This window comes from Aythya ferina (genome assembly GCF_964211825.1).
Source record: "Aythya ferina genome assembly, chromosome: 8".
Classification (NCBI taxonomy): Eukaryota; Metazoa; Chordata; class Aves; order Anseriformes; family Anatidae; genus Aythya; species Aythya ferina.
The window spans coordinates 32,353,693-32,377,958 of NC_140304.1; the positions used below are offsets into that span (position 1 = coordinate 32,353,693).

General features: G+C 47.3%; 1 protein-coding gene across 10 annotated transcripts in view; it reads left to right on the forward strand.

The window, feature by feature from the left end:
- The window catches only part of LRRC7 (leucine rich repeat containing 7), a 175,963-nt gene that overhangs the window by 13,082 nt on the left and 138,615 nt on the right, over positions 1-24,266 (forward strand). The window contains exon 1 of one of the 10 annotated variants that reach the window (XM_084527466.1): positions 2,514-2,592. The exons of the other annotated variants lie outside the window; for them this stretch is intronic. The gene's annotated coding sequence lies outside the window, so the exon portion shown is untranslated. Of the gene's footprint in view, positions 1-2,513; positions 2,593-24,266 lie in introns of those variants that run through there. 10 annotated transcript variants of the gene reach the window in all.

The window sequence follows — 24,266 nt, forward strand, 5'->3', positions numbered from 1 at the left end:
GAGGGTGACCCAAAAATCAGCCCCCATCTCCACCACCACAGCCCATGACTCATCCGCTCCTCTCAACCTGAAAGCCTTCAGGAAGGGAGGCTGGCGTTGTCTAGAAGCAGATGAAGTGGCACTTGAGAAGACTTAGCGCAACCAGAAGGAAAAAAAATAGATCGGGAATTCTACAGGGGAAATTTTTAAAGCTATGTAGCACCGCCATTTATTAAGTGCAAGGAACTGTGCCATTAGTAACCACTACTTTCCCATATATTTCAGGCACTTTAAAAATGAGAAGAAAAAAATCGGGGTTATCAGTCTGAAGCACGTGCTCTGGTTTGCCATGCTGGTGTAACTCCAGCAGCCAGCAGTGAACCCAGGTTTGCGGAATCCACGCAAGGAGCACACTCAGCTTTCCACTAAAATCTGCTGAAGGAATTTCATGATTTTAAAACTTTAATTAGCCAGATGTACGAATGAATAGAAATCAGTATGGAGTGCGGTTATTTATATGTATGTGCCAGTGAAAATAGGTTCGACTCCCCATGCTGAAGCCCAGCTAATTGACTTTGCGCACGAAGCAGTGTGATAGCAGGGATATACCCTGGACCCACATCTTTTCAGAAAGCAGCTATTTTGGCCTGCTCTTCGCTAGCCTCATTTTGGCACGTCCCTGCTGCAGTTAGTGGAAGTGAAACCACGATGAAACTCCTGTGATTCCTGAGGCTCTTTGTGTGATGTGCAACCACTTCAACGTTATCTGTAAACAGGACCAACAACACACATTCGCTGATAAGCAGCTAACAAAAGCAGCAGGCTTTTCTCCCAAACCTCATTCGCAGGGATGCCAACTCCTGGCCTGACCGTAGGCTGTTTCATTAGTGATCGCCAGAGGCCGATTCCGGAGTTTTTCACTGCAAACACATCCTCTGCTCTCCGCGGCACGGGGTGAGGCAGCAGCTGGTTGTCACCCAATGAAGCTGTGCAAAAACCCAAGACTAGAATAAATCAGCCTGTGCTTACTTGGGAAACCCAAGCGGCTGTGCCCAAGGCAGCAGTACAGCCAGGAGAGCCAATCCTGCCGCCCACCTCCAGCAGTGCCACAGCCCTGGCATGGTGCAGGGGGCTTCCCGCTGGCACAGCCAGTGCTCACCTGCACCAAAGTCACTCTGCTTAAATCAGAGCCCATAATCCGGCTGAGTGGCTCAGCCATGAGCATTTTCCAGCCCTCACATTTAGCTCTGGCACTTCTGAGGCCCCCACGCACCCATCCCATGGATGGGAGTGAGGGCTGCTGCCTCCACAGCCTCCCCCTGCACTCCCATTGACAAAAAGTCGTGTGTCTCGGAATAGCCACAGACAACCCTGAAGCTGGAAGAAGCAAAAACCCTCTGTAGTCATAATTCCACCAAAGCAAAGGCCAAACCCATCTCCAACTTAGTGAGTGTGTCCAAAAGGGGCCAGCCAGGTGACAGCAGCCAAGATCTCACATCGTGTCACAGGAAGCAAAACCCAGCCCAGAGCAGATTTCAGCCCCTGCTCCACACACAGTGACAGCGGGAGAGGCCAGGAGCAGCCCGGGTGCAGGTCACCTCCACCAAGGAATTAGTCAAATCCAACAGGGGTGGAGAACTCAGCGCAGGTATAAACCCTCTCGTGATCCTCTTCCAGCTCCTACCAACCCCTTTCCCTACCCAATGTTTGGCCAACGCCGCGGTGCTGGGAGAACAAGGCGGTGGCCTCATGGCACACAGTGAGCCCTCGAGGCTGAGCGGGCAGGACGGGCGGCCAGCAACGTGCCAGGCCAGGTGGCAGCGCTGCTGCTGAGAGCTTTGGGGCAGTTGGAGATGAAGAGGGAAGCAAAGGGGAACACCCCTGAGAGGTCCCTGCCCCACCAGCTGTGGGAGCTGCTGTCAGAGCACCTGGAGGGCTGCAGCCCCATGGTCTTCGACCCTATGCGGGGTCTGCCCCAGCGCCCCCGCCGCGTTCTCCCGGCTCAACCCGGAGGCTGGGGAGCTGTCCCCGTGCCCCGCCGCTCCCGGGGGACACCCAGCGCCCTCCCCGCCGGGCCCTCAGCTTAGCCCCGGAGCAGAAACATAGCTCCGGCCTCACGGGAGGGGGGAGCGCAGGGGGAGGCAGAGAGGGAAAGCGGCATCAACGGCGCCTCCGAGCCCCCAGCGCGGGGATGCCCCGGCCTCGGCGCGTCCCGTCGGGGCGGCACCGCATCCCTGCGCCCCGCACCCCTGCGCCCTGCATCCCTGCGCCCCGCACCCCTGCGCCCCGCATCCCCGCATCCCCGCGCCCCGCATCCCTCGCGGGGAGGGCGCGGCCGCCCGGAGCCGCTCCGCCCCTGCGCCGCCGCCGCCTCGGAGCGCACCGCGGGCGCGCAGCGGGTCCCGCCCCGCCGCTGCCGCCGCCGCCGCCGCCGCCGCCGCCGCCGCCTTTGTGGCCGGGCGCCGCCCGCAGCGGGGCGGGCCGGGCGCTGCGCGGCGGGGCCGGCGGGCGGCGAGCCCCGGGCGCGGGCAGCCCTCGGCGGCGCCCCCGCAGGCTCCGCGCCCCCCCGGACGGCGGCTCGGCCGCGCGTGGATGCGCGCTCCCGCCTGCAGCGTGAGTACCGGCCGGACAGACGGGGGATGGACGGACAGGGGGACGGGGGAGGGAGCGGGGGGCAGAGCCCCGCAGGGATGCTCCGAGCCTCCGCGGGGCTGCTGGGGGCGGCCCCTCCCCGGCGCTCCCCGGGTACCACCGGCGGCGCAGGGCGCTCGGGGAGGGTTGGCGCTGCCGTCGCCCCCCGGCCCGGCCGCGGTGCTGGGCGCAGCCCCTGGAAAATTCCGCACCCGTTGCCGGCTCTCCGCGGGCACCGGCACCCGGGAGAGCCGTGGCCGGGCGCAGCCGAGGGATGCGAGCCCGGGGATGCCGCCGCCCGCCGCCACGGCCGGGGTTTTAAACGCGGCCGGCGCTGCAGGGCCGGCGTGGAGGCTCGGGAACCCCGGCACGGCTCCGGGCTCCCCCCGCAGCCGCTGCCAGCCCCGGCACGGGAGGCTCCGTGCCCGCGCCCGGGGCTCCCGGGAGGCTGGAGCGGGGAGGGGTCGTGCCGGGGGAGGTTCCCTGCTCGGGGGGGACGCAGGTGCTGGGCGCTTCGGGTGTGCGGGAACTCCCGTGCAGCCCCTTCATTTTGCACATCTGGGAATTTCGGCTAAAGCCTCCGGCCACGTGCCGTCCTTGGTGTTAAGCTCGGGTGCTGTGAGCGATTTTCGGTTTTGGGAAGAGATGAAATACCAAGCGCTTTCCTCCCCATTGTTCCATGGCAGGAGAAGTGACTTAATCTTGTGGGCTTTGCTGTTACGCATCTGCTTGCTCAGATACTCGACAGGGAATGTATGCTTGCCATGGCAACCTCCACGTCGCATATTGCAGCCACTTTTTTGGAAGTAGCAAGACTTGTTAAAGAAATAGGAACAGCTTATTTCGGTACCTACGTAATCGTAGATAGATTGCGCATCTTGGAAAGCATGACCTCTTTTTCAAGAATTTTAATGCTCCTTTGGGTTCATAGGTGTGTGTTTTATGGGCAGGATCGGGAGCCAGCCTCCTGGGGAGGTCATGCATTTTTCTCTTCATGCAATCCTAGTGAACGGAGGTTTCCTCGTTTTCCAGCAGTGCACACTTTAAAAAACCTGCATGAAATCAATGACCTTCACGTCAAATTTCTTGGTGGGTTGTTCTAGCTTGATGTCCCTGCGAACTTTAACCTTGGTCAGTGTTTGATGCATAAAACCGCTTTTCAGTGATGCAAGTGGTGCTTTATAGACAGCTCACAGGGGAGCTTTGCTGCGCATTTTTATTATACAAACAATGTGAAAAACTTAAAACTGGCTTCACACGAAACCAATTCCTGCAGTTCCCGAAGAAGAGGCCATCACAGCTAATTGCACCCTGTGCACCGGGTGCTTCCCAAGCCGGGCCCGGCAGCTGGGAAGCAAACGCTGCTCTCTGCAGAGCCCGGCGGGAGGCAGCTGCGGGACATGGCACGGGCACCGCTGCCACCACTGCGGGAGCCCAGCGAAAGGAGGAGGTCAAAATTCATCACTCCTTTGTCCCACAGGAATTTATAAACGCTTCTTAACCACTGATTAAAAAATGGATCGAGTAGCAGTTACTTACCAAATGGGATTTTGAAAGGAAGGTTGCCCGTTTTCTCTGGAATATTTCAAGGCGGCAGCGTGTGCATGCTGGTAAAGCCACAAAACTTCTGATTAATGAGCAATTAATAGCCCCGGGGGCATTTGCGTCTGTATGGAGCCGTGGTGGTGTGCACACTGAGCTGAGAGCAGGTGGCAGTGATGTGAAATCCAGCAGAGCACTGAACTGCATCCCAAGCCCTGAGCACAGGGATCGAGGCACCGCAGCATGCGGAGAGCAGGAGCTCGGGAGGGAGAGAGCAGGCAGCCGCCTGGGGGGTGCTTCTTGGGGCCCCCTGGGTCCAGCAGAGGTCTTGCCATGCTCCAGAAATGTGGAACCATGGTGTGCAAGACCTTTGGCTAACGCAGGGCCATATCCTGATGTGGTGGGCTGGGTGGGAGACCCCTCGCTGGGGCTGTGCCAGGGGACCCCGCATGGGCAGCCTGCACCCGGCTGCCTTGGAGTCAGACCCTCTGTGGGGGGCGTAGGGGAAGTGTTCACCCAAAATAGGGTGTGCAACTCCTTCGGGGCCATCACAGGTGCTTCGAACATAGGCTGGGCTGCTGTGTTGGTGTCTGAAAGGCCACATTGGTAGCCATGGGAGGTGTGGGGTGGAAAACTGTCCCAGAAGCGGTCGGTGCTACTTCACAGCACAAATGAACGGCCTTGGTGGGCGTAAGCCGAGCTCAGACAGAGCACCGAAATGTTGCATTAAGCCACGTTTAAGGATTTGCAGCAGCCACCGTGAGTCTTTGGTTTTCAGCTCAGCTCTCTCTAATTTTAGCATGGTTTCTGTAGGCTTTAATTTGCCGGCACGGCAGATTGCATCAAATCCTAGCACAAGTCCTTTAGAACTGCTAGCTTTCTGTCAGATCTCCCTCTCTCTCTCTCTCTCTCTTTTTTTTTTTTTTTTTCCCTTGGAATGCAGAAATTTGTTGATAGCAGCTAAATCCCACATGTTTTACTGTGCATCTCCGTGGGGCAGATACCCGCCTTCGAGCACGAGCTGTTTGAGAGCCCTGGAAGAGGCAGAGGCGTGGTGGAAGCCCAGGAGGAAGAGTGTGGACGGAGCTGGGCTGGGCTGGGCTGAAGGGGAGGCAGCTGCTTGTGGATCTGCAGCCGAGTGTGGGAGTGTGGAAGCAAAGGGGCAGCAGCCCCGAGCAGCTCTCAGGGCTGTGGTGAGGTGGTGGAGCAGGGGAGGAGAGCTCTGTCGTCCCTTAGTTAATGCGCTGCCCGGAGTGAAGTGGATACACGGCTATGGGACCTCAAGCCTATTGGAGGGAAACGCTATTTTTCCAAATATTTTGCTGGGGAGAAAGAAAATGAGAGTTGGAACAAAGAGAACCTGAGGAAAGCAGGTTTATCAGCCTACAAGCACAGGAGGCAGGGGACAATGGGCAGAAAAAATTGGAATCTGTCTTGGTTGGGTGAAACACAATGACAGGGTTTATTCAGACATGTGAACCAGTCGGGGGGACTCCTGTGGGGCTGTGCTGGCTGTGCAAGCGCCCGTGATGGGAACAAACGTACAGCATTTATGTCACGTCGGTTGCCAGTCGTGACTCTTTCTTGCAGTGATGTGCTCAGGGTGTAAAGGCACGCCTGTGGAATCTGCGATGCTCAGTTTCTCACCGAAGCTTGATGCTTCAGAGATACGGCGTGGACTAAAAATAGAGCAATCAATAGAGCGAGCTTGCAGGTATAAAATACGTTTTCAAGGAGCGTTTTGATCAAGAGAAATCCATGTGATCTCGGACGCTCATGCTGTACGGCATCGTGAGTGGCGTTGCACGCGCGTGCGCCAGCAGTGGCGTCAGTGGGCTGCAGCCACTGCCCTCGGGTGTCAGCGCTCCCCAGGGATTGCTGAGAGCTGGGGTTGGCTTGGAGTGTTTTTCAGCTGCTGGCTTGAAAATACTGCTTTGTTGTCTTCGTTTCACTTTTAGAAATTTGACTTCAACTGAGTTAAGGAAACTTGGAAGAAGCACGGCATGCCGGACCCTGCTCTTGGAGGAACCCAGTTCTGTAATGGATTCACATTTTTTTGTGTTATGGGCCATGTGAGGGACCATCACCGCTGTCCTCCCTTGCTCTGATGGGCACTCTTTCATTGCTACCTGGTGCTGGGTCTTCATGGGGTGCATCGGTGAGGCAGGGGCTGCTCTTCTCCCCGGGGGACACTTGGTGAGACGTTCACAGCGCCTGCAGGGCAGCTTCCCTTCGTCACTGCCATAAAACCTGCTCAAGGTGTTGGCTGAGTGGTGACGAAGTCTCCTTGGTTTAATTTTGCCTTGGTACGCCGATGGAGCCGCATGGTGCGTGTGTTAGGCGTTCCCATCTCTAGGCGCACCGGAGCCTGAGCTGTTGTTACAATGAGAATTCTTAAATTTTAAAGCCTGAGTACTAAATTGGTAGCTTTCAGCAGTTCTCTAATTATGTGAGACATTTTTTGTACTTAACAAATGGTTCTTATTCTTGCCAGCACTTCAGCCCGGTGTTCTAGGACTTGTGGGTGTCAGGGAACAGAACATATTTCTGTGTCTGTGAATATGATCCCACACGTTGTCTTAAGTGGGAAAATGTTCGCAGCCCTTATATGGTGAGGGATTTTTTCCTAACGCCATCAGTGCCTTCTCCTGCAGCAATAATGCAGTTTTATCTCCCCGGTGCCTTGTAGGCTGGGTATTGATCGTGAACCAGAAATACAAAGTGGTCTGTCTCTTTTCCTGGCAAAAATATCCCGCCGTGTAACCTGCTCCATGGCCTTGCAAACTGCACAGGAAGTGTTTTTAGAAATGGTTGGTGCTTTTTGGCAGCTCGTAGGTGTACAGATGCTCCATGGAGGAGCACCCGTTAGCAGCAAGGGTGCTGGTACTAACTTGCCAGGCATCGTGCATCTCTTCTTCATCTTTGCTGGGCATTTGCATGCTCCTCCTCGTGCTCAGCCATTTCAGCAGAAGAAGCGAGGATGTCTGCTTGTCATGTGCATTTCAGGGATGTAGCAGGAGGTATCTTGCCACGCTATGCAGTGAGATGGTGAGATGAACGGGTTACTCGAGTACTTTGTGATGTTCTGAGTGAATGCTGGGGACAGGCTGATTACAAATTCATGAAAGTATGAAATGAAGAGAAGGAGTTCTTTATGATGATGGAAGAGCAGAACGACCCTCAAAGGGATTTTTGGGGGAAATACTCATTTTTACTTTTTGCCTTCCTGTTGAGTGACAACACCCCAGAAGTGTTTGGCTTGTACCAGAAGGTTTTGTAATGCTTGTGGCTACATGCAGGAGGAGAAGGAGGAGGAGGAGTGGGCTTCATCCCCACCGGTTGCTGGGAAAGCCAGAGGCCGAGGATGGGTGAGCGATGTCTCAGGGGCTGTCATGATGTTTGGAGGGGCTGTGCAACTTGGTTCCCTCCTGGGCAGGCACACAGCAAGAAGGGAGGAGTGGGGATCCACGGAGATCTGCCATTATAGTTATATTAATAAAGTTATATTTAAAAAGTTATTAAAGTTATATTAATAACTTTCCAATGTTTAATAATATTTTGAAAGGGCTACAACCAAGCAAAACTTATTTATTTACACGAGAGAGTGTTGGAGTGTTTAAGATGGGGCTTACACATCGAAACAAATTGGGTCAGGAATGCCATCAACACCTATGATTTCTAGTATCTTTTTGGCGTGACAGCTAAGCAGATCCATCCCTTGCTTTCTGAGAATTTCAAAATGGTATTGACAATGATATTTTCAAACAACATTTTTTACCAATATTTAACAGAGTAACGGTTTATGTGAGAGGTGCTAGGACATAGACACCTTGGATTTTGTAACCACACAGTGATACAGACTGCATAACCACATGGCTTGTGGTGTACAAACGTCACTAGAGCAGAGCACCTCTTTCTCTTCTTCTCTTCTCTTCTCTTCTCTTCTCTTCTCTTCTCTTCTCTTCTCTTCTCTTCTCTTCTCTTCTCTTCTCTTCTCTTCTCTTCTCTTCTCTTCTCTTCTCTTCTCTTCTCTTCTCTTCTCTTCTCTTCTCTTCTCTTCTCTTCTCTTCTCTTCTCTTCTCTTCTCTTCTCTTCTCTTCTCTTCTCTTCTCTTCTCTTCCTCTTCTCTTCCTCTTCTCTTCCTCTTCATATTAATGCCATCACATGTGGTTTTCTTTATTCATTATTTCATGGATGCAGGGGCTGCTGCAGTGTTTTTCTAAGTACTGGAGGATTTTCTCTAGTAAAGCCTCATTTCAGGATTCCTACAGAAGTATGTGTGAAAGGGCGCACTAAAAATGAGCACTGAAATGCTTGCCTGTGCTAGCACATCAGCTTTTAAATATGTGCACAGAAACCCTTTAAAGTAGGTATTTCTGTGCATTTCCCAAGGCTAACTGGTGCCTGAGTTTTCATTCTGCCAGGGAAAGGCACTCTTTTTAATGGGATGTCATTAACACTCTGCTGCTGGATGATCATTTCCATTTATAATAGCAACAATATGTTAACTTCGACAAGTTAAAAATTAAGACCATGGAACTGCCAGTCAGAGCAAAAGGGCTGCTGGCATTCTTTAATCAGCGCTGCTATTTTTATGTGGACAGATTTAGCATAAATAGGTGTGATGCAAAGTGTCACAGCACATTTAGTCTTTGTCCAAGACATCTTAGTTTGGGAATGGCTCTCTTTGTAATTCTTGATTAATTATTATCCGTGGGGAGGGGGAAAGAATCTGTTTTTATCATTTGCTTCCTCCCTGCCCCCACCCCAGTTGTTCCTCCATTTAACCGAGTTTGTGTGAAACAGCAAAGAAAAGGGTTTCCAATACAGTTAAGTGATTGCCCTGCTTGCACAGTGCATGTTTCATGCAATAACTTAAAGGGCTGCTTAATTTATGGCAAATCTGAAGCACGTGGAGCTAAATGGGATTACATTGGTTGTCATTGGGTTTGGCCCCAGTCCATAGCTGCCTTTAGAAACATTGAGGTCTATGTGCCTCATTCAGAATACGCTACTTGAGCATACTCCTAGGGTTTCTTTGTTGCCTTATACAGTGATGTATAAGGTAGGTTTTGTCTTGTTTTGTTTTTCCACATTTCAATATTACGAATTCTTTCTTAGCAGAAAGAATCTTCTGTGGTCGCCTTTCTCACCTCCGATGCCGTGCCTGCCCCTTCACCTCCTCAGCCTCTGCCTGACAACAGGAAACAAACTGAGGGCAAGAGTACTGGGAAAGGAGGCTTGGGGGTTCTCAGGACTTGCACCTTCTTCTGTGCAACTCCTGCAATTGGTATAATTGGTAGATTTGGTTATTATATCATTACATTTTAATAGATTGCTATTATATATATAATTATATAATTAGTAGATTTAGATAAAGCAGAAAAAGCTCTTCTGTGTTGGCTGTCAGATTAGTCTGAGATTAGATAAATCTTAATTACTCTTGCTAGGTTTGATCCTGACTAGTCACACTAAACTTATAATAAGTTACGGGGTTACTCGCAGAGGAACCGAGGGGTGGTATCAATGTCTTGTGTTGTCAGAAATTGTTCTCTGATACCCCATTGGGCTGAAGCCCCCGTTGCGCTAGAGATGTTGAAGATCTGAACCCACTTTGTCCTCTCGGTGCTGCTCAGGTTTTGGTAGATATGTATCATGTCTCCCCCAGCTCATCTCTTTTATGACCTACTTAGTCACTCTTCACAGAGAAGTCCATTCCCTTGCCCATCCTTTTAGCCCTATTTTGAGCATTTTCCTTTCTACTTCAATGAGGGAACCATTTTTTATAGCTTTAGAATAGCTCTCAGAAACCTGAAAGAAAACTAAATTGTGTCCTTCCTGAAATACTCTGCATTTTTCTAGTCCATTAGTCTGAATGCACTGACTTTGGCAGCATGGGGTGAACAGCATGAAAAAACATAGCTGGTATTAATAGAAATATAAGATTAACAGAATACAATGAGTTTGTTCTTGTTAAGAAATGCTTACCTAAAATACAATACCCTTTTAAGAAGAAGTTCATAGTTGACAAGAAAGAAAAAAGAGATCATTATCTTTCTAATGAACTGATAAGTCTGAATATTATATCATCTGCAGAACCTACCTATCAGCTTTTACCCATCCTCTTTCTCTAGCTACTTTACAGCAGAGAACTTGCCTTCTTCTTTCTTTGGGGTTAAGGAAAAGCACTTTAGCACTGAGTGCAAAACCTATTCTCGGCCCTTGTCTCTAGTGCACAATCTGTGTATGTTTTCCTATATAAATGCATGTGTCTATATAAAATACAGATTTATATAAATAAACATTTGAATTCACCCTGATCAGAGGGATTGCTCCATAATCATCGTCTATTCTCACAATAGCAGTGCACCTGGAAACTTCCAAGCAGCAAGCAGAATGGAAAGCATGAAGGAGTTATTTGAGTTTTCAAAAACCTTCAGCATGGTGGAGGTGGTATCAGGGCTTAATTTTTACTTCCTGTGGGTTCTTGGTCCCCCCTGAAGAATGAGCACTGGAATAATTTGTGCTGGATCAGATTAGGTTGGAAATGGGGTGAGCAGACTGTTTTGGGTGATGCATGTGTTTCTGGTCCTCATACATGCTTGGTTGTAGGCAATGCATGGAGTCAATGACTCCATGAAGAACTGTGAAACCAGAGAGCACAATAAAGAAATCTGGGAGCCAAATAGGTTCTTCCTCCAAGTCAGAAGAGAATTAGTGTTTCTTATTATTTTACTGCAGAAAAGAAGGGCAAAGCGCATGTACGTGGGTCTTCTTTTCATCCAGCAGATAATGCCCGTTGGCTTGCGGTGAAATGGGGCAGTTGAGCTGAAATTCTGTGTGTCCTGCTGTCCCTGCTGAGTGATGTTTTCACAGGAGCTTCATAGTCTCATAGACTTTTTGGGGATGGAAGGAACCCCCTTAGGCCCCCCTGCCATGGTCAGGGTACCATGCCCACAGCCCAGGCTGCCCAAATCCCCCCAGCCTGGTCCTGGGCACCGCCAAGGATAGGGCACCCACAGCTCCCCTGGGCAGCCTGGGCCAGGCCTCGCCACGCTCCCGGTGGAGGATTGGCTTTGCAAAGCCACAGAGTGGTGGTAGCTTTTGGCTTTTTCAGGATTGCCCAGAATTTCTGACTCATCTACATCGTTTTTTAGAGAAAGCACAGTATGGAGGTAGGGGTGACATTTTTTTCTCAGGCCAGCTAACACAAATGCAAAAATAGAGCTTTTCAGGCACACCAGGAGTTTTCCAGACCTGCTCTTTGGTTCTTTGCTCTGCTCAGCCAAGCTGTAGGTCCTGAACTAAGTTCTTCCTGTTTATAACTGCTCCCTGATAAATATTTTCTTCTCAGAACTGTTAAGACTAGGTGGGAAGAAACACAATCCTCTGCCTAGGGTACTAGTTTTTGATGCTCTCCCATTCTGAAACATGCTGACCCTTTTAAAGCAGCAGAGCACCGTGATTTTCCGTGGGGTGGCCATCCCAGCAGCTGCGAGCTTTCTCCCACCCTCCTGAAAACCCAGGTGGATTTGAACAAGAGGTCAGCCTCTGGAACAGGAGGCTGTAGTGCTGTTATGTGCCTTTGGGAGCCCCATCGCCATGAGCAGGAGGTTTGCGGGGCACAGGGCAGCCCTGCAGGCTCAGGCAGCAGCTTCAGGTACCCACAGGAGCACGGCGACTCGTACAGTCGGGCTGTGCTCCGAGGCTCTCAGCAGTGCTCAGTATCCAGCCGTGTCCTTTGAACAAGGATGAGAAAGCAGACGGGGGGAGCTGCTCACAGAGTATCATCCACCCTGTGCACTGAAACAGCTGCTCTGCGGGAAAATTAGTGTGAGATCGTGTGGTTAAAGGTGATGTAATAGAAGCGCACGGCAAGACTGCATCGATGCAGAAGGAGCATTCATTCTGTGATGCTGTAAAGCTTGACATTGACCGCTGCTGCGATCTTGTAACAAGCACTTTCCACATGCGGAAATGGGGAATGTCAGGATTATTATTTTGTACCTAGTATCTGTTGCTGTCTTCTAAAAATACACATCTCACAATTCCGTAATGCATTTAATAATTTATATATTTCCTTCCAGTCACGTGGCCCTTAGAGTTTTACAGTACCAGCTGAGCATTGAGGGGCCAACCATTTTTGCTTTTAGAACTTATAATGATTTCTTTTTTTTTAACCTTTCTTGTAATTTAATTTTGATAAAGTCTGCCCCAAGAAAACACAGAGAAACATTTGAGACTTTTTTTTTCTATGACTTCCAAGGTACCCTTTGCATTATTTTCTGACCAGTGAGGACTGCATATTCATAGCTGAGAGCCAAAATCAGCCCAAACCTGCAATGAGAAACAATTTAGTGTAATGCTGGCAGCATACACAGAGCTAGCATTTTTAACTATTAAGTGTTAGCAACCTTGCTTTCTGTTGAGTGCAGGCTCTGTGTGCTGCACAGCAGGTTTGTGGAGGACACTGAAACAGTGAAGTAAGAAGCTCTTGCCAAGCCACAGCAGAAATGATGAGCCACAAACCCCTTGAGCATCCTGGTTTCAGGACAGGGATGCAGATGGCTTTTGGGGATGCATGGTGTGCAACCCATAGGTGGCCTGCCCACCAGTTTCAGGAGGCAAAGCAGCCTCTGTCTGGTGCTGCTGCAGGTGCTGCACTGCATCCCATGGCTGCCTCCAGGGAGGGATGGAGAGAGTACTTGGAAACTGTATGGTGGAAAAAGCTATTAGTGTTAAGGCACTTTCTCTTGTTTTCAGCTGTGAACTGTAATTTAGTATGATTATTTGTTTCCTAATAAATTGTGTGTAGCTCATCTCAACATCAAAACACATTAAGCTTTTTGCTCTGATGTCTGTTACGCAGGCTAATTTAATTCATCTTGGGAAAGGAGTCTCTGACCAGATGCACGAGATTTGACTCCAAGATATCATGCAGCTTGTTCTTTCTATCTGGATGTACCCAGAAGGTCAAATCCTGCTTGTTTCTATCCTCATAATTTAATCAAAGTCAAGAGAGCTCCATAGGTCTATTCATATGAAAGTATATCCATTTTTGATATCACAGCAGTATGGGAGGGTACTGAACATCAAGTAAAGGTGGTAGCACATGAACGAACCAAGGAGAAAGCCATCCACCTATGTTTGTCTTACAAAAGCTTCCAGTGTTTCAGCTGGAGTGGCTACCATTTAGCTAATAGAATTAAAATAGGGATTTTAAATTCAAATGGAATTAAAATACAATGTGGTGACTACTGACACCATTTAACTGAGGATATAACATGAATGCTTATTGCTAATTAGTGAATGAAAAAAGCTTATTAGCAAGCCACATCGTGACGTTATTCTGGAGATGCGTATGTGGTTTGTTACTAAAACTACTCTGAAGGCAAAGATAGTCCACAGCTAAACATAATTTAAGGTCATTCTCCCACATTTTGTCTCTCTAGTTTTCCACTCTTTCTACTTATTTTTCCAAATTGTGATAGGAAGAATTCTGCTTTATTTCCATAGTAACTTGGTGTTGAGTTAGTGCGTGCACGTGGAAGAGGCGTTGGTCCTGTGTCTTCCGTGCGTCAGCGATGCAGGCGTTGGGCTCCACATGGGTCTCGTGGCTGCCACCACACCAGCTCACCCTGCCTGGCGTGCTGTCCTCTCACTGCTTTTTCCTTCCCAGCAAACCCAGCTTTTTTGTACGATTTATTCTTCAGATGTTTTTTAGTGTTTCCTGCCTGTTTAATCTTTATTTTACATACGCTGCCTTGCATTATGGCTTTACATGCTGGAGGAGGAAGGTGGGGAGAGCTGGCCTATGGGGCTGCATTTCTTTAAAACACACCTAAGAGCCATTGGGTTGGAAAACTGGCATCACTGGGAGCAGAGCAGGGCCCTGTGGGGTCAAGCAGTGCCTGGGCAGGGACATCGGTGCTGCTTCACCACCGCCTTCCAACCGCCCAGCTTCACCTGCCTCATGCCTGCTGTGGACCGACAGCATTTGTGGATGCATTTCGCTTGGTTTAACACCCACCCTACAAAAATATCCTGTGTCGGTATCTGTGTCGCGTTCTTCTCGGGGAAGAAAATAGAGCTGCAGGGCGCTGCGCTGCATCCTCACAGGTTCTCCTACGCACGCTGAACACAGCCACGCAGGGACAGAACGGGCCGGCAACTTCAGTGGTTGCATGGCAGAATAATTTATAAACATGAGCCCTTACAGAACAGCACGCCAAGAAAGAAACACAGGTCTTTTGCAAAATCGATAGCGATTTTGTAATCGATTTCCTGGAACACAGCTTTTAATTGTGTGATATTTTAGTGTCCTATATCTTCGTGATGTTGTATTTGTCAACAAGAAGAGCAAAAGCCGTGTTTATTTGTAGTCACTTTAAGAGTCCTTTAACAATGTCCATTTAACCACATGCAGTGGATAGAAAGCCAGCTTCAGCTGCAGTTCTACAACACAAAGTTAATCGGATTATATGGGGGGCTCAATTAAGTTGCTGGAATAACTTCTACAGACTCTGTATGGGCATATTGTTGAATATATTTTAATTTTCATATTTTGTGCTGAATGTTGCTGGTTTCATTGCATTTAGGATCTGCTTCCTCGCTCATTTACTCTTCCCTTTCAGGAGTGCAAATCCAGTTGTTTCTCTGGAGTTAGCACTTAAATGCGGATGTGTAATGCACAGTGAGGGGGGTGTATGGAATCAAAGTGAGCAGAAAGCGGCCTGCAGGCAGCCCGTGAGCTGCAGAAGGCAGGTTCTGGATTCCTTGGCTGTACCAAAAGCCAGGGATCTCTCACTCAAGGTGACACAGGAGGCAGAACTGAATTCCCTGCTTCACATGCAATAAGCTGCTGAGGGCTCAGCTCTCACCAGCAGACCTCGTGGCAGGAGCTGCGTTATCACTCAGAGGCTTGGGGCTCGGGTGCCCCAGAACAGAAGCTGAATATCCTCGTGTCCTACAGCCGGTCCTTCATTAGCTGGAGCAATCCGAGCGAACAGCCATGTAAGACATTGAGATGTCCTGTGTAAAGAATTCATAAGTGACTTTCAAATGACCGATTCCTCTGTTGTGTTTTTATTAGCCCTGTGCAGTATGCTAATACAAGAGAAATAATGCCTTTCATTTTGTTATTGCAATTTATCTGGGGGCTTTCACTTGTTTTTGGAAATGTGTATGATTTCCTAATTCTTGACAGTTGTAAGAGAAGTCCCATGTAACTTAACACTTCTTCTAAAACCACCGAGGGAAAGCTAGAAAATTATGAGTCACTTCATGCTTTCAGAATCACGAACAAACTGGAACCTGATCCAAAGGTTCACAGAGTTCACTAGCACCTGCATTAACTTGCATGAGATTTGAATCAGGCTGCCAATACTTACTTGTTTGGCACAGCTTTATCAGAGGTTTTATTCTGGACAGAGCTAAATACAGCTTTTTGACAAAAGCTGTATTTGGACTTGAGATAGTGCCTAGTGTAATGCAAGTATAAAAATATTGGTAAGAGATCATTCTGAGATGCTTTTTGCTGTTTCAAAAAGCTATTCTGCACAGTGTCATGCCCAGTTTCTCCTAATAATAGTTCAGGGTTTGCCCCAAAATTTTGTTTGGAACCAGCGGTTAGAACCCCGTTCTTATGATATCTGGTATTGTTTGCCAGTTGTGTGTGAAGAAATAAATTGTGTTTTCTTAACCAGTGTTCAGCTGGATTCTATTGATCTTCAGTAAAATGGCAGTAAAAGAGGAAAAACTAAAGAGCGGAGAGGCAGGCGGAGAGGCCTCTTTCTGGAGAGGCAAGGAAATGAAGGGAGAGCTGTCCAAAGAGGTCGGGCTGCCCTTGGTGCCTGCCAGGCGTCCCTCTGGGAAGGGAGAGCGTGCCCCGGTGGTGTTCGCAAAGAGTTTCTGCACCGTCTGAGGTCCACAAAGTCCTCGCCCACTATCTTTGCGGGAGCTTTGCACAGATTAGCTTGTTTGCTAATGCTACTGCTAGGGGAGAAGTCTAAAAGCTTCGTAATTGGATTTTTTGTTCTTTACATAACAGCAGGAGTTCTTTTATGCACCAAATAAAGAGTTGTGTTATTTGCCAGCACTAACCATAACGGATCAAAATAGCAGCACAGGCCACTTACTCTGAGAGGGAAAAGCATTAGAACCGTATCTTTTGCTGAAAGGTGAGCAGCAAAATCATCTGGAACGTATTGGCGAGGACCTTAGCTTTAATGAACCATTTCTACTGCTCTTGCTTCAGCCATGCTCAGCCTCATAGATGGTGCCACAGTTTGTCTCTGATATGCCAAAGTCTACATAATGTGGGCTGTTGGCTTTTTATGTGTGTTTTTTTTTTGGCCACCAGGCCACCAACGCATGTTGGTGGCCTGGTGGCCATAAGCCTCTCTGCATAAGGCGGTCTGTCTCCTCCTTTTGATTTCCCTTTTAATACTAATTATGAGCCAGATTGTTTGCCGATTGTTTGAGCCAGTCCCCTCTTCAGGCACAGTAACAGCTCAGATGCGACCAAGGCTCATGCTGCTCTAATTTGCAGCTTCATTTCACCTGGGACAGTGCCTAGATCAGCTCGAGCCTGGCTCCCAGAGCCCTGGAGACTTACAGATGAGGCAGTAAGTAACTTATGAAAATGATTAAATAAAGGTGGCATGTCTAGGCCAAGATGGGCAGGCACTCTGATGGGGTAATTCATCTTTACCATTTGCCAGTCTTTGATGGATTGTTTCAGAAAGGCTTTCCTTTCTGGGAACAGGAGGCGGACAGGAGCGCCCAGGAATCCCATAGTCTGCTGAAGATCAGCCCTCCGTTTGCAAGCTGCCGGTGCCTTGCATCCCAGTGCAAATATTTCAGTTTTACACTACTGGTTTTGTGTGTGTTCCCTCCCCCTTTCTTGTGTACTAACTCAGTGCTCAGTGAAGAAACAGGCAGAGAGACAGTGGCAGAGGATGAATGGCGGTTTTCCTCCAGGTTGTATGTGCCCTTTCTCCTGTGAACCAATCTACTTAACAATTAAATTGTTTAGTTTGAACTTCATGTATAGTTTTTGCTTTTATTGCAGTCAACATTAAAGCTCGAATTCACCTACATGGGTTGTGAAGGCTTCTATGAAATGTGTGTAGAGTGATTTGGAAAGATAATTGCTCTCTTGGTTAAAGCTTGTGCTGCAGGACCATGCTCCAGGTAGGCAGCGTTTGTTCTCTCTCCTCTTTAGCGAAAAGAAAGATAAGGAAAATCTGGCAGGTTTTGTCAGCTCTCGTGGAATAAAGCCATGGAGTGACGGTTGTCGTCTTGCCTACGCTGTTGTGCTGTCATATCCATTTCCCTGACCTTTTATCTCAGCCTTTTTCAACAGGAAAGCATTTTGAACCATGAGAAACCTTACAGTTGTGGGAAACCCATGAAGCTTTGCCAATAAATTATAATAGATGGTAGTTGGATCTTTTCAGTATTTTTAAATGCCATGTTCATTTCTTGATTAGTGATTCAGAGCTGCATTCCAGTGTTCTTCATCCTGACGTGTGCTCATTTGTATTACTTTTCTTAGGTTGGCACTCTTGTCCCTCTCGTCTGCGTGGATGCTGGAGCAGCATTCAGACACCTTCCAACAGCATCGTTAAGCTCCTGGTTAAGTCAGAGCTCGTTTCAAAGCTGGGAGCGCAATGAATAAATATTTTAGAAATCTGAACGTGCACCTTCAGCAGTAGTTTATTTTCTTTGAATTTATATTGCCATCAGAGGGCACTTATCTGTAAAGTGATTTTGGATTCTTGCCATCGGTTGGATTGTTTGGGGCTTGGTCAGAATGGCCTTTGTTTACTGAGGGAGTGTTCCTTTGGGCTTGGAAGTTGAATGGGAGTTACTGGCCCTTCTAAGTGGATGGTGTTGCAAGGGTAAGATTTAACCAAAGGCCAGCCATTTTACATAATCTGGGCCCTTTCACCCTAAAATGACAGTCCTGCCAGCCCTGGTCCCCCGGAGAGCACGGCAGGGGTACCCCCATGTGGCGCTGGGCACCCAGCTGCAGCCTGTGCCAGGCGCCCTGCACTGAACTGGCCCTGCCTCAGGGAAGCTGCTTTGCCCTTTCCCTGCTCTCTGCTATTAAAAATAATCATTTCTAATCTTGAAGATTTTACTCAAGTGACATTTTACCCTGACAAGATCCTCTTGAGAGATGAACTTAGCGTCTTTGGATCAGCAGATGAGGGGGAAAGTGAACCAAAATCAGCAGTATAATATTTAAGCATACTTTAAATGTCATTTGTGGACCAATATAATTTACTAGTACAATTAAGATATCTGTAGCATTTGTAATAACGGTCTTCTTACAAACTTAAGTATTTGTTAATGTAAAGCATTTAAACAGCTTGAAGAATAATCCTCAGCTGTCACAAGCATCTCTGCAAGACTTTATTGATTTTGATAATTGACAACAATACTTCTAGTTTAATGGTTTTAAAAAATATTCTTCCAAGTTTTGATAGAAGGAGACTTTCTCATAGGGAAAGTGAAATGCCACAAAACCCATTTTATTAAGTCCTCTGAGTAAATGAATTTAATTTCACTTGTTGCATTTGTTAAATGCAGCCATGCAAAGCAATTAATCTTCCTACTCACACATACAGTATTTATTTTAGCTGATGAATCTCTAAGGAGGAGGTCAGAGACATGTCCACATCTTCTGTGGCTTTGTGAAAGAAAAATACATACAGTTAAAAAGAATTACAGAAGGGAGGACATCAATAACTGTGTCCTTCATCTTTCTGGGCGGAAAGCACACTGACAGAGAAACTCTTTTTTAGGGGAAAGACTGTGATAATCAGCCCAAGGATGATATTTAAGCTTCTTTGAATATTCCTATTCACTTTCCTCTCAAGCTAAGTGGATGTGTCTTATCTGCTGTACAGTCGCAATTAATGAGAAACCTATAGCCCTGTTCAGCACATCTGAGCATTTTTCACTGCTTTTAATTGACTTATCCAGCATCTAGTGTGACTTGATGGACTTGGATGATTTCCTTCAGTCCCTGCCCTTTGAACATTTCTTTTTCTGCTAACATTTCACATTTGAAGTTTAATCTCTTGAAACTTTATTAGGAAGAAATTAGCTTCCACAAGAACTGAGCTGAGGAAAATGGATATTTGGATCTCATCCTAATTCAGGAGAACATTGTTGTTGCGGCTGACGCTTTGGAGCGTGGGTCTCATTAATACACCCCGCACAGCACGGATCACGAGAGCATCCTCCTCCTGTAGAAGATCCATCTATCAGCTGCAGGGAGTGCAGACAGAACAGGCTGATGGTTTTACTCTAAACTGTATATTCTGTTTTTATCCCAAACATTATAATACCCCAAACATATATTACTGTCCACTGTCCCAGACTTACAGTGCAACACAGTGGTCCAGGCAGCAGCAGGGACTCCTCTCTTTGACTTCCTCTGCTCTTTTTTACTAAGTTATGCTGCTCCCTCACTTTCCTTAAGCTGTAGAGAGCAGTTCTCTATAGGTCTTGCCCCTTCCACGTGCCATACTGCCTCCAGTATGCACCCGAGCTATTGTGAACCTGGCTGAGGGAGAATGCTGATCTCTCGGTGACCCTTGTAGGTTCCACAGATCTCTGGGATCACAACTTCCATCTAAGGTCCTGATTTCTTTAATGCACTGTATCTTACAATTTTAGTCTGTAATACAGAAGAGTTGTTTACTGTCAGTCATCTTTTCCCCATCTTTATTGCATTCTAATTTTGATCAAGTCTCTGGAAAGATTCCTTGTTGATAAGATGAACAGTCTTTTCTACTAGAAAGCTTATTTCCAGTCCCTTGATTAGTCTCCTGTCAATTCTCTGAACATCATTCATGTTTTCAATGTTTTTCTTTAATTGTGGGCACAAAACCCAGAGCTAATAGAACCTCTGTATTCCAATAAAGTGTTGCCTTATTTACATTTCTGAAGATTGCAGTAGTTCATTTTACCATGTTATTGCACTGTGATTTTCTGTAACTCCAGCCTGTTCTCCCAGAGCTGTTAAAACTCATGTTTTTCCATGCTGGAGCCCTTTACTCTGACAGATCCAGTTGGATACTGTTTTTTTTTTTTTTTTGCCTACCGATAGGACAATGTTTGGCTATGGTGTAGCATATGCTGTTTGCTTATTCCCTCTTGTCCAACCAAGGAGAGTCACCTGCTCTCTTAGTTATTTTCAGCTCAGCTATTTTTAATTCACTTGCACAGTAATGATTTCACATCTTCTTAAGTCACCGGAGAAGAGGTGAAGTGACAAAAGGCCAAAACCTGGGACCTGGACTGAATACAGCCTCCTTCTCTGCTGGTTCTCCATTTACAATTAGTCTTCTTTTCTGAAGTTTTCTTTTGTCACTTTCATGTCATTTAGAGTAATATACTGATTTTATAACATTCTGACATAGTCAAAACTTGTACAGTAGCAAATCCAATGCCTGCTGAGCTGTTTTGCATTACCACTGGTTAACCCCCACACCTGTAATCCCATCAGAATAAATTTGCCGTGCTAGGTTGACACTGCATTTTTTATACACACATGTACTGGCATTTACTTTACTTTATTAAGCGTCTGTACTTTATAAATAATGTTACATATTGCTTATTCCATTACATTGTGCAGGATTGGTGTCAGGCTGGCAGACCTGTAACTATCCAGATTATCTCATTTTCTCTATTACTCATTTGATACAGTAGTTGTCTGGTTCATTCTGATTCTTCTTGCCAAGGACTTGCAGTATGTCACAAAAAAAGATTATTGTAATTATATCTTTAAAACTCAGCAGTAAAGGAAGGGTTAATATCTATTAAACTATCATTTTATTCTTAATACTTTGGTTGCTAGTATATTTTTCAGGGAAATGTTACAGCAAAATGTATTTTTTCTGAATATGAACTGCTGTATAGTGAAATGGTTTTTTGGCTGGTTCTATACTCTGGCCTTGTACTGCAGGGAAATTTGTACCTTCTCAGTTTATGTTTATGGCTCCCTTTCTTATCTAGTAAGCCATTGCCAGATTTGCAAAATAAGAAAATCTATTTTAAGAATGGAAGAGAAGTCCCCATGGCTCTTTAGAGACTATGAAAATACCTTTCAGCTACTGCTAGACTGCGTCGAGGTGTTCTTGATTCACAGGGCAAGATCTTCCCTGTCTTCTTCCGATGTTTGGTGAAATTGAGAAGGAAAATGATGCAAAGTTGATGCTCTGGGTTGGTCTACTGGAATAATTTAATTTTGGATTCCTCTCTCATGCCACCTGCTTTGGTTCCAAAAAGCCTTTCAGGCAGCAGGAGACTACCTTAACAAAGAACTGTGTTATTTAGGAATGAGGCTGGAGTTCAGCAAAGCTGTCCTCCCAGCTCTCTGACCTCCGTGGTAGAAATGTCCCAGCCCTCTGACTGCACCACCGGCTCAGAAAATGCATCTGCATGGAGGTCCTTCTGCGTGCTGTGCTGGAGAAGGCTTTGTGGTTGCATTACAGCTCTAGGTTATGTATCTGCAGACTCTTCCATCGTGCATACAAACCTTGCCAGGTCTGAATGCTGGTGTGAGAGCTGCAAGGTGGCTTGTTCTGAGCAGCTATGAAGTAGTCTGGTGGTGGCTGTAGGTTGTGCAGGCTGGCAGCTCGTGGTGCACCACATCTCCACTGCAGCCTCCGGCTGGAAGGACTTGCAGTGCTGTGCCTCTGCTCACAGCTTGCACGTGGCCATGTAGTGTCACTGCGGTGCAGGCTTGATAAATGGGATGCTTCCCAAAGAACGATGCCTCTCAACAGACGTTTTGAAGCAGGATGAACTATTTAAACTTTAAAAAGCTGGTGGAGTAGGGACTAGTGCAGGGAAAGTGGAGGTAGAGAAATAACTAAATTCTAGAGCTGTCGTCTACAGCTGTCGTCACAGGTGAAGTCGTGAAGGACTAGAGATTAGAAGTTTATGAAACTGTGTTTGAGGGTTCTCACTGCTTGTTTCTGTAGTGCTCTGAGAATGCTCTACTGCTGAGGACGGCAAGAACACAATTTAAGCCACAGAAAACTTTGGTAGTTAAAGAATATGATAGAAATGTAATTTCAGAGAAGCTCTAGGGGAAGAGGATGTGTGTGTATGTTTTTTTTTTTTTTTAACCTTCGTATTTTGTAACTTTACTGCTGAGAGGAAGGGAAGGGGGAAGAAACTCAATCTCAGACATCACACAAGAGAAAAACAGTCAGTTATTGCCATCCTCTTTGCAAGCAAAAGCTCATTGCTGGTGTTCCTGTAAGATAAAAGAGGGAAGAGATTCCCTGCCTGTAGGGAAACGTCCCCCAGAATCCACACTTACAACGCGTGTGCTCAGCAGCAGTCCCCTGTCTGCTGGGAGGAGAGGGGCAGGTTTTCTCCACACCTGTAACTGCTGCATTTTGAGTTCTTCTCAGAGTGCAGGTTCCTCCTCAAGAAGAGCTTAGAGTGCTAGTTTTGTGTCTGGCTTGCAGTCTGTTTCCCTTTCTGCCAGACAGCATGTAAACCACAAGCCTCAGGAGTCCTGTAGCCTTCCTGTCTGCACTACTATTTACACAGGTACTACCTAGCGCAAATTAATTCACCATAAACAACTTTATATTTAAAAATGCAGCAACGTCTCTGTGCAGCAGGGAGAGAACCAAGGCGGCACGGCGACCAGGGTGATTTGGAGCTGCCATAGGCCTCTGGTGCTGAGGATAGTGGCCGTGCCAGGTGCCTGGAGTGTGGCAGCTCTGCAGTGCCAGGCTGGCAGCCTGGGCTTTCTCCACAAGGCCTGGAGAGCTCGGAGAGCTCTGCCTGCAGCAGCGGCTCAGACACACAGGCCAGAGCTGCCTGCCTCGGGGCTGCGGACAACACGCTCTCTAGGAACCGTGTCTGAGGTAGGAAGGCTGAGATGAGCTCTTTCGAAGAAGTCCTGGCTCTTCAGACCAGCCCCACACTGGTCACCCCTCCCTCCCTATGTCTTTTGCACGGGCTGTCCTCCTCGTGCTGTACCAGGAGCATCCTCTGCAGATCCAGTGAGTGCTTAATTATTGCTAGCAGCCATGAATGTTAAATAACATTAGAAAGCATATGCGTCTGAGAGAGCACAGAAATCCGAGTGGTAAAGTAATTCCTTTTTTGGATCCGGCCCAAACATTCTAGCTGGTGCCTTGTGATGTGCATAAGGAGAATGTCAATAAGTTGGAGCAAAATCGGTTGCGACAGATACACATGCACATTACAGCCTTAGCGTGTTTAAAGTTGTGGAGGGCTCTGAAACAATCTTGAACTGCTGCTTTTTAGCTGTTCTGTAATGGAAACAAAATGAATCATTAATATTTAACGTAGAACCTTATTTTTTATTTTTTTTTTGGACTGTCAGTTGGAATTTAACACAAATGTTACATTTTTGTTTTATTGCCAGTTGGAGAATACTGGCCAACGCTTTTGTAATGAAGAAAAAGTATTTGCAGTTTTTCAGTTTTGTGAACTGTCACTGGGATGGAAGGAGAAAGGAGGAACCAAGGATGAGCACTTCCAGACTGAACGTGCCATTATTCTGTGTTGGAGGAGTGCCTGAATGAAGCTGATGAGCCGAAGCAGTGATGCAGACATGTGTAGCCATAGGCAGTTACTAATGTTCAGCTGGTATTTTACATCAGTGAATAAAAATGGACTGTGCCAAGTGATATAATACTCAGTAACTTCCTTTTGAAATTTGGACTATGCCACAGCATGTATAACATCTCTCTAGTGTTTGTCTTGGGGGTGACTTGCTCAGCCGGTTGAACTGACCATACTGTACAGCTTGCTTCCGTGAAATCTTGCCTTAAGGTGCTGGGCTGGAGGACAGAAAATGAGAGCTGACAGTGTCACTCATGAGGGGAGAGGTGGGGACATACTGCAACATCTCAGGTCTCTGCTTATGGCTGTCCATGATGACATACGTTTGTAATGTAATTTAAATAGATGACAAGCAAATGGCGTATTGAATGGGCTCTCTGGTGTCTCTCTGTGGTTTCCTGTGTGACAGGAAAAAGCCACAGTAGTTTTCTGAAATACTTTGTGTGGTACATTGCAATGCTGTTAAGCCACATCATTCA